This window comes from Haplochromis burtoni, unplaced genomic scaffold (assembly GCF_018398535.1).
Source record: "Haplochromis burtoni strain Fernald_Lab_line unplaced genomic scaffold, NCSU_Asbu1 Contig_17, whole genome shotgun sequence".
Lineage (NCBI taxonomy): Eukaryota > Metazoa > Chordata > Actinopteri > Cichliformes > Cichlidae > Haplochromis > Haplochromis burtoni.
Window position 1 is genome coordinate 155,727 of NW_024582378.1, and position 11,384 is coordinate 167,110.

Here is an 11,384-nt window from a genome sequence, read left to right on the forward strand (position 1 = left end):
GTCGTCTGATTGTTGGCGTTTTCTCTGTTATCATAGGATCTTTACAATGTTAAAGCATCTTGAGGTGATTGTTACTGCGATTTGGTGCTGTACAAATAAAATTGAATTAAATTTGTCAACCTGTTTGCAGCAACAGGAAAGGTAATGAGAGCTCTATCATCTCGACAACAGTATAGCATGCATGCAAGCATCTGACAAAAAGTTATGAAACCAGGCTGCTGAGTTTCGGCATCTGAAAAAAGCCAAAGCTCGTGTGATTAAATCATTTTCTTGTTTTTCTTCAAAATTAAAGTCTTACATGTGTCAAACATGCATTTACTCAAAAGTTAGTGGCTTTTTGTTGCTTAAATTGGGCCTTTATAAGCATAGCCATTCAAAACAATTAATGATTTATGTTCAATATAATGTGTGTTTTGAAAAAACAAACAAAAAAAAAAACCAGGGACATTAAGTGACCTTATGCAATTTAGCAGGAGTGCATAATCAAATATTTTATGAAATGGTCACAAATTGTGTGTAAATGAACACAAATTTGCCTTGGTTTTGCAGCACTTAGCACAAATTTGAATCTCACATAATTCATCTGGAACTTTCTTTTATGACAACAGTTTTTGGAGGTTTTTAATGTATGCAAAAATTTAGGAAAGGGTGGATTTTTCCCGCCATTCTGTCCACAATCATCTCCTGAACCTGACCAAGTCGAAAACAAAGCCCAGGCGCAAAATAATATTAAAGCTGATCCAGGTCGCCTTCCAGCTGGATCACAGGGACCAGGAACTAGAAGACTCAGCTGGTGGCACAATAATGGTGGAACAGAAGCATTCCTGACATCTTGTTCCTTTACATTTTTTGGCTACTTATCCCAATTTTTTTAATGGCAAGTCTGAATTAAGCAGTAAATATGTTTTCGTCTTACAAAAAAATACAGATAGCAACTGCTGTTGCCACTCGTGCAAAGCTACTCCTGCACAAACACAGAGTTCTATAAAAAAAAAAATAATAATAATAATGCGTGCTGAGGAACACTGTTGCCATAACCATGCCACTGAAAACAGGCAATTCCCTACATTTTCACTATTTTTACTACAATTTTGCATCATGCATGAACTTTATGTGGGGTAAGAATATTAGAAGGAATTATATAGCCTGGGCTACAATTAGCTTAAAATATTTGATGGGATTCAACAGTTGGGTGCATCACATCACGTTTAGTCTGACTGTTTGTGTTTCGGATCCGTAGTTTAAACAGAGAAACATTAAAGAGGAGAAAAGGATTGTAGGGTATTGACTTGTTTCAATCAATTCACCCAGCCTAATTGTGAGGTCATGATCCTGTTATGAAATGAAATAAAATGATAAAACAAGAATGATGGGTCAGCTGAATTAACGTGAGCACGACTGAGCCCAGTCTAGTCGAACAGACGGGTGAGTTTGGGAGCTCGGCTAAGGCGCGATCCCGCCGCTCTCTGCACCATTTTCCCATTCCCTGGCTTTTCCATGTCGACTTCGCTCTACAGCTTCGCTCCTGAGGAAAAACAGACGCCCTCTCTGCCGCCACCCTCCCCCTCCTCCTCTTCCACCGGCTTTCTTCTCCTTCCCCCTTTGCCCCTTGGGCTTTTTTTATGGCAGGGCTTCTAACATATGACCCCTGCCATGCATTAGACTGCATGTAAGCATCCAAACACGACAATATAAAAAAGAACAGTGTGCGATAAGGTACACAAATTTCGTGTGTATGTATTGTATTCTCAAATTTTTCTATGAGGTGAGACCACCTCCCCAAATCCTCACCAGCTCTCGGCAGCAAAAACTGAATTTTGATTTATCCCCTGCAAACACACTCATACTGTAATCCAATCAAACAGCAGCCTCAGAGAGTAAGAAATCATCTTTGCCTCGTGGAGATTTTCATTCAGCTCTTTTCTTCTTCGACCCATGCGAGCTCGTCTGGACGATCGGCCCTGTGAATCATCTGGCTTGCCGCTGTGTTATGTGGAATGACAAGCTGTAATTTGGTGTACACGTTTACCTCATTTGCATGAGAAGCATTTGTGCTGCCTGCCACCAAGATGAACAAATTACGGCGGCGGTTATTCTCAGAATAAATAACGGAGGCTAGATTATGAACGTTGCTGGGAAATGAAGGAGTGGCTCATTACGGCAGAGCAGCTTTATGCTAAGTTGGTGTCCAGTGGCTCTTTCTCCATGACTTCCAGGTGAATGATATCACTGTTTAACTGATGCTGCCATTATGAGTCGTTATTCAAACCAAAGAAAGGTTTTTAAATCCTTCTTCATGTTCAAGTCTCAAAGATCACCAAAGGACTCAAAAAATTACCCTCTGAACAAATTGCTGGTTCAAAGCCTCTTATGTATTACTAACTTTTACCCATTGCTTGGACTTAACCAGTACATAAGATCATTTAAAAAAAAAAGACCACTGATGGGTTTGGTAATATATTTTTAAAACTAACTTTATATGAAAAGTTTCAGTTTTTTACAAAATGTCCAACTTTGAGACGTTCAATACCCATAAAACAACCAACACAAAAAATAAATATAATGGGAAAAAAGGAGCAGGCTAATTTAAAAATACCAATCAAAATTTAGTATGTTGGTAACATACTAACCTCCAACAGAACACTGTGTTCATTAAAAACTGCCATTGTAAGAATCTGAAAACATAATGTTTGTTTCATCAGAGGAAACTGGATTGGAGAGAGTAAAGACAGTATGATTGCCCTCTTTCCCCAACCACCTTCACAAGGGCAAAGAACGTTTCCAGTGCATAAATAACAAACCTGCAGACTCCTGTATGTGTAGAGGTGCAGACAGTAGGAAAGACAATAGCAAATCTAAAATGTGGATGAAAGATCAGAAATCTGGCAAAAATTTAGTTCAAACAGAAGAAGGATCAAAAATGGGAAACTTCTTTCATTGCATATAAACAATGTCTGTGCAGGACAAGTTTATAATTTTGAATTTTAACAACAACCCGCTGTGTCTCCAGCCCTTTCCTAACTGAATTTTGCTCATGAATTTCTCCAGACCTCCGTGAGCCTAACAAACAGAGGACCACGTGCAGCATTACCTCTAGACATGAAATCCCTTCCTTTACGGTGACACATTACTACACCTAAACACACAACATATGACAAGGTAGTTTGCATTGAACTAAATAAAAGCACCTTCACTCACTAACCAAATTTTCAACTGAGCCTGTGAGCCAGCTGCATAAATATAAAACCTTATGACTAAAAACACGAAGACGGTGTTTCAGTTGATTTTTGTTTGACCTCATATATTTTGGGTTCGGTTAGACACCCTTTAGACCTCCCAGGTCAGTTTAAAATCTTGAATATAGATCTTGAATAATTTTGTCTGCCATGGGGCACGCACCAAACACAGCAATATGATAAATGCTTGGCATGTATGTGCATGTGCCTGCTACACTTTCAAATCTAAACTAAACTCTGACCCTGTCAGTTTGTCTAGTTCAGCAATTTTTCTTGAACCATTCCTCACATGAGCCGCTTTCACTTTCTTGTGCTCTACAACAGAAATACTATAAGAAGCAAAATAAATCCAGACATAAGATGTTTAAAGGACTTTGGCGTACTGTATTGCTCTGAACCAGCACAATAAAAAAGTCAGTTACAGTCTTGCACATATGCTGTCTCCTTGTGTTTCATCCTGTTTATTGTATTTCTGTCCTCCTTTTTTCTTTGACCACAGCAGATGGCCACCATCCTCGACCTTGGCTCTGCTGTTGGTTTTTTTCTTCCTACTGTTACCAAGGGCTTGCCCATTGGGAATTAATGGGTTGGTGGGGTTTCTATAATGCTGTACGACTTTTACTGTGCAATTTAACTTGCTGTGAGATGACTATTGTTTTCATTCTGCAGTACATAAATGCAACTGAAAAAAGAAGACTGGATTCAGCTATTAAAGTTGCAAAACTTCACAATAGACTTAATATCTTAGTTTTTTGGGTTGTTTCTTTGTATAAAGAAAAATCTAAATAAGTCATATACCTGGTAAAGAAATCAGGCATGTTGAAAGTAATCTGGAATATATATACACAGATACACCTGTATAGAGGTATATAAATAGATGCATGACATTTACGGTAATTTAACACTGACTTGACTGCACTAGTGGTTCATTTCTCAGATACATACGCCCAGAAAAACAGAAATTTACACAAATGTAGGCTCTTGGCTCATTTATCGGGTAACTATGTGTACCTTTGAGGGCAACAAAAAAGGGTATGTATGTCTCTAAGCAGTAAAAGGTAAATATTTGCATTAGAAATTTTTAAAAAAATGCATTCACCCAAATAGAAGAAGCCATTAGATGGATGATCTAAAGGCTTCTTAGATTTTAAGGCTTTACTGCTTCCTTATTTATTTGAGGTTAATGGGGAAACAGTTTGACAAGTTTAATTTCTTATTTGATCTTTAAGTTTTAAAAAAATTGTAACACCACTCATGTTTCACATGTGCAAAGCACATGTTTGTGCTCACATGTTAGTACACCTAAACACACAGCACATGACAGCATAGTCTGTGGTAGTGAATCACGCGCAGAATTAACTTAGTTCTCGAACTGTGGACTCCGTTACATCACATATTCCTGCAAAGAGGGCAGAAAATTAGTCAGACATAACAACTGCATCTAAATTGAACATAGCGACTGCATTTCATTAGGTTTAGATTTTTACTCACTGATCCACTTTACCTTTTCCTCGTTTAAATGCTCATTTTTCAGGAAATTATTAAGCTATTTGATTTTGTCAAACTCTATTTTACTGAGCTACTGCACTTCAAGCTTTTGACTATTGTAACACGAACTTCCCCAATTTTGAGATAATAAGGAATATCTTATCTTCTCTTATCTCCAGCCCTGCTCAGATTCACCAAAAGCTATCTGCATTATTTCTGATGGTTAAACACGCTAAAGAAAAAACGATGACAAACAGTTTTTTAATCTGTAAATGCAGAAAAGGGCCAGTTTGCTTTGGGCTGTTTGGGTTAGGATTAAACGTAAATCCATGTTTCTAAAACATTTTGCAGACATAATTGTGACTTGTTCAGGACGAGTATTCTCTAAATTGGAAATAAATTACAATCCCAGTCATGTGTTTTTCAGTCATGACTAATGCTTGGAAATTAAAGAGGCAGATCATTGGCAAAGACTCCTGCTGTGTTGAGCCTCTCTCTTCAGGACTGACGAATCTTGAAATTAACCCTCGTTTGGTTTCTCTCTCGTGCTTTTAAACGTAACTGACTTTGATTCCAGAAAGATGACGGATGTGAAAGCTTTAAGCTGCGCTGCTACCTCGCATCATGCTATCAATATTTTTCAGGGTTGCAGAGCCTCTTTCAAACCAAGTATCTTTCTTGCCGTCTCTTTATTATCATGTTCTGAGGTATGTGCATATGTGTGCAGACATGAAGGCAGGCGTGCGTTTTCCTGCCTGGATGTGAAAGCGTCTCCTCCCTACGAGCCCTCTCGTGAGAGTTATACATTATATATAGTTTATTTGTAAGGAGGATTACAGTGTCCTGGATCTTATAATCCATTCTCAGTTTAAAACATGCCCCCTCTTTGTCCAAACGCCCGAACTTTGAACCTGTGGGCCTTGGTTCGCTTGTGAGAACTGACCAACAACCCCACCCCCAAAACAACTCGACTTCCCCCGCCAGGCTGCGGTGGAGATGGGGAGCGTTGTTTTACGGCACGATCTGTCTTGTACGTCTCAGGCCAAATCCTATTTTTATGGCTTGCTTATACATTCCTGCTGAAAATGGTTTACATACCGAGGCAGGGAGCCGTCCTAAATCAGCTGGCAGCTCCGTGCAGCTGGGACAAGGTGGAAACCTTGTCATCAGCCCGCTCCACCGGCGATTAATGAACCCCAAATTAAGATAATAACATCTTGGTCTGACCCAGGCCAGCGGATTACATCACTTTCACGGAAATTCAATGTCAACTCTTGTCGCTCTCAGTCGCCATCGAAACCAGCAGTATTTACCCACCTTGTTTTTTCCCTTGATTTATTTTGAGAGCCGACCCGTCCTGTGCCCATTCATGAAATTGGCGGGGTGTTTTCTCATTCTCGCAGGGTCCTTCAGTGCAGTTCAAACACTGCTGAGTGAAGGCGGAGAGGATGTATAATGAGCAGAGGAGTTAGAGGGTGATGACTCTGCCATTCAGGACCCGAGCACAATCTGCACTAGTGTTTCAGGCCAAGGCCCTCGAGTGCAGCCACACAAATCCTCTGTTCCCCACTCTGTTTTAAAACCTTGTTTCATTCATGTTAGCAGCTCATAAATGGCCGCCCACAGCCTCAGCAAAAACAAGCCGAGGCCCTTCACTTTTATACGATGCAATCTGCTGTGGGGCCTTAATCACCTCCCTGAATTTTTAATAGAGGAGGCTTAGGTTTGATAAGAGGTAATACAGAGGGCAGGAATGTGTTCCTATATTGGGCAAAAAAACAGCTGTATGCAACTTTTAGAACATAATTGGTAAAAAACTGACATGAAGAGATGTGTTTTCCTGTTATGGTAAGTGAAAGCATCCTTCTTGTTAGGCCAGTATAAACATGCGTCATTAAAATAGAGTCTAATGGCCATAGGCCCTGGGGCCCAACAGTGTCAAAGGGCCCCACAGTCCAGAGTCTGGGTGAAGTGGCTATTATTAGTATTTCAGTCTGCAGAAAGCAAAGACTCAGTGATATGTGTCAGTAACTGAAAGATTTTAAACATTCTCAAAATATTCAGCAGAGTGACAGTCTGTGTAAACTTACGAGAATTAGGACTTAAGGTGAATTACATTTGAAGATATCAATATTTAGTGAGATGTCAGTTAAAAATCCAGGAATGTTTTGGTTTGCCAATGAAGACAGAATTAAACAGGTTTTTATTTTTTTATTTTTTTATTTTTTTTTAAACACCTGCTGATTTTTTGTTCCCAAAGTCTGGAAAAGACATGTGATTGGATTTAGCATTTGGAAGCTATGTTGCTATCCTGGTTCTGCTTTCTTTTGTTATCATTGGGCTGCGCAATGAATCAATGAATCAAAACCAACATTCCCAACTTCTAATCGATGCAATCGTCATGTAAATCCATGTCAGTAATGTGATTTTTGTTTGTTTGTTTTAAAATTCTGCAAATGCTTCCCTGTTATCTACTGTCCCCTTTAAAAAACACTACAGTGTGCTGTCACATGACGCCGCCCTGTCCCGTCTGCAACATGGAAACATGATGGAGTCGAACAGTTTGTAGCAGACACAAATGCCGTGTCTGTTGTTTGGCGACGTTTTTTTTTTTCATGGTAAAGATGTCGTCAAACTTGGAGCACCATCATATCATCAAAAATGATCCAAAATTTAGCAGTTGAGCACATTTACAGTGCAAACCTTGTGTGTGTGTTAATGTTAATTGTTCATTAATCAAAATCCAGGTAAAAATATTAATTACTTGTGATTTAATCTGAGATTGTTTCACATAAAGACATAGAAGCAACATATATAAAAAAGCTATGCTATGTTTACATTAGTCTTTAATTTCAGCTCTATTTCACAGATATACACGTTGCAAATTATGACATTGTGGATGAGCATATTCCTCATTAATTCTTGTAATCATGGAATGTTTTGGGTTTTTTAAAACTATTTTAAGATTAGTTATCCATTTGTTATTCTAGCAAACCACTAAAAATAATCTAAATATGTAATTGCACTTATCAAAACTGAAGCAAACTCTTTTTGGAAGGTCGGTGAATAAAATTAACCTCACGTTATTGGACAGGACAAACACAGCTGGGAGGTCCAGGATAAGGACATAGGGCAGTTTAAAAATGTGTACAAATGGGTTTTTTGTACAAGGCTGTAAACATAGTTAGGCCTTTGAACATGGGAGTCTACGGAGATTGATTGGAGCCAAATGATCATTAGAGGAACTGCAGTTTCTGGTACCACTGGCTTCACCTTTTAGCCCTAAAGGTCGCTGCTTGGAAGTTATGCTCAGAAGAGATGAGAAACTTTTTAATTTTCCTGGTGTGGCTTTAAGACTAATGGATAGCTGTCTTTGGAAGTGAATGCTTCCAAAGCAGAGTAACTGGAGATTTTCTTGCCTTAAATTGTGTTCAAATTTGAATTTTTCGAAAATATAATGAGGTCAGATTTCTTCAGCATCACTTATGATGCAACAAAAAAAATTAAATAACTAAATATAATAAACCAAAGCACAATAATGGATGCTTTTTTAGTAATAGCTGAATTAAAATCCACTTCTGGCATCTTAATTTTGCTAATTGATGTTTAAGTATGAAAAGGTTTGGTTAGAAAACATTAAAGTGCTTGTGTCTTAATAAATCTTTATCTCTACAGCTGATGTATAAGTTTCTCAAGAATGCTGATCCCTTAGTGTAATTTAGTTTTTTCCCACCACTTACAGACATCATAACTGCAAATTCCATTCACACAAGAAAAGGATTGTAAATCATTTTGCACTGTTTATGTTTGCTGTAACTTCATTTTTTTTCCACCACCCTCCCTTTTACTCCCAGAATTTCTTTCTGCACAAGCTGCTTCAGTGACTACGGAGGAAAAGTTGTTGAATTTTACTTTTGTTTCCAGTATCCGCCACTGTCCCTTCTACATATTCAATTCACTTCTAACAAAATTGCCTTTTCTTGTATGTGGGAGCCAGAAAATAGTTCTTCAAAGTCTTATGAGTGAAAAGGATGTTACCTCATTAAAGAAGAGGCCATAAATCTGTCTCGCTCCTCAGCAGCACCGATCCACATCTGGCCATTCGCTTCAGCCACTCATGGTTTCTCATTCTCGCTGAGCCCCGGATGGGATTTATGGTTCATTCTGCTTTTGTCACATGTTGTTTAGTCCAGTTTCCCTATCAGCAATCTCATGTTAGTACCATCCCTTGTAATGTTTGGGATTTTTGCCAAAGTGTAATGCTCTTTGCATCAAGAAAGACTAAGTCTGTCTACGTGAAAGTGCGTAAAGTGGCTGTGTAGCTGAATGTGTTAACTGCTTCTGTCCAGGATGATTTCCTCCTGAGATAACCAGGAATCAACCTACATGAATGCACGTTAACTGGGAAAATAAGGTCGTTTGATTCTAGATTCGTGGCTAGACTTTTATTTTGAAAAAAAAAAAAAAACTATATATGCAAGATATATCTGAATATGTTACTTGCTGTTTTAATTTATTTCAGCTAAGGTTATTCATGAAGGGGAAAAACCATTTGATGATGATGATGAAGATCAGCATATCCAATGACAGTTTTTACAGTTACATTGTCACACACACCTCAGATCTTAATGACTCAGTTTAAACAAATTATTTTATAATGATGTGGTGGTGTAATAGTGTAGGGGGTCTTTTCTTGGTATCCCTTTCTGAGTGCATTATACCAACACAGTCACCAGATCTAAGTCAAATAGAGCACCTTTGGTGGAGCAGCAGATTCACATCATATAGTTGCAGCTGTCAAATCTGTAGCAACTTTGTGATGCTATCAAATAACTATGGACCAAAATTTCTGAGGAATGCTTCCAGCACCTTTTTCAAGCGACGCCATTAAGAATTCAGGCAGCTCTGGAGGGGAAAAAAAGAGGATCCACCACAGTACTACTAAGGTTTTACTCTCTGAAGTCTGAAGAAACCTGCATACATCTGCACAGCCCTTTGCTGACACTCACCTACACTGTCACCAGACAGACATCTTTGAAGCTGCTCATCTCAAACTAGCTGAGGTTTTAATTGTGCAAGAAAGGTGGTATAACTTCCAATAATTTTACCTCCTTGGTAGCATTAAAGATGGCCCGACTAGATGAAGTCAATCACACTTTTATGGAGGAGTGTGTGGGCAGGATATGAAATAGTCCCTTCAGGTGTCTTATCAAGCAACTTTGAAAATGCCTCAAAGACATGTAAAAGAGAAAGAACCAATAGCAAGCTCTTCATTTTTTTAGTCACTCTAGTAGCAGGAAGCAGTTACGCTGCAGTAGAGAACCAAAGTCTACAAAATTAAGTAGCTATAGAGTTGTGTTCTTTTACTTTTGACCTCAATCCTTTCCTGACCTATCGGGACAAAGGTCTTGTTGCACCCCAAAGAAGAGACACTTGTTCATGTGTGTACAATAAAATGTATAGTGACAAAGCAAATCAAATCAAATCACTTTTATTGTCACATCACATGTGCAGGTACATTGGTACAGCACATGTGAGTGAAATTCTTGTGTGCGAGCTTCACAAGCAACAGAGTTGTGCAAAATACAAGAATGGCTACATCTGAAACTAATAAATATATGTACAATATATAATAGTATATGCATTTCTGGATGTGTATACTAAATATTTTTCTACGTGTGTGTGTGTGTGTGTGTGTGTGTGTGTGTGTGTGTGTGTGTGTGTACACATATTTTACAAATTAAATAGAGTAAACAATAAATAAAATATATAAGAATATACAGAGTTGAGACATGTGCAAAACAGTGGCATTACTGTACAGTATGGAGTGCATAATGTTAAAGTTCCAGTAGTGAAGCTGAGGTGTCTATGACGTGTTCAGCAGTCTGATGGCCTGATGGAAGAAGCTGTCTCTCAGTCTGCTGGTACGGGACCGGATGCTGCAGAACCTCCTTCCTGATGGAAGTAGTCTGAACAGTTTATGGCTGGGGTGACTGGAGTCCTTGATGATCCTGATCTTGTACTTAGGCCTTCCCAGCCTCACCTGCATGGTTTAAAAATGGGCTACCAAAACCTGGGTATATCTGTACATCTGTGGCTCCATAGTTTACACTTTTACCTAACATGTGAAAGATCCTGGGAGGAGACACAAATCTCCAGGAAATCAAACTTGGAGCTACCCACTGTGGTGACCGTTCGTGAATAAGGGGGCAGCTGAAAGTAGCTGTACATCTGTTTAGAGAAAAAAAACTTCTCCTGTGCCCCAGTTACTCACTGCTCTACTAATCATGCAAACCTGTCTTCATTATCACTGATTACCAGCTGATTCCCAGGTCCAACTGACCATCATTTGACTCATCTACGAAAATACACAACGGAAGCCCACACGCCACACAGACAACATGTAAGAAGTGAGCACAGTGAAAAGATCTCCTAAATCTTAACTCAAAATGCTTAACCCAAACCTGAGTCATACCTGTGCTTAAGCCTTAATAACGCATCTGTCATCAGTTTTCCAAGAGAAATATGTACAAGTTTTGGAAGGTATAGACAAACAATGTCCTGCTGTTAAGATCAATGCATGACAAAACACCTCTTTGTTTGCTTCTGGTTGGTACAAAGGATACGCCACTTGATTTTCTACCATGTAAAATATTTTGT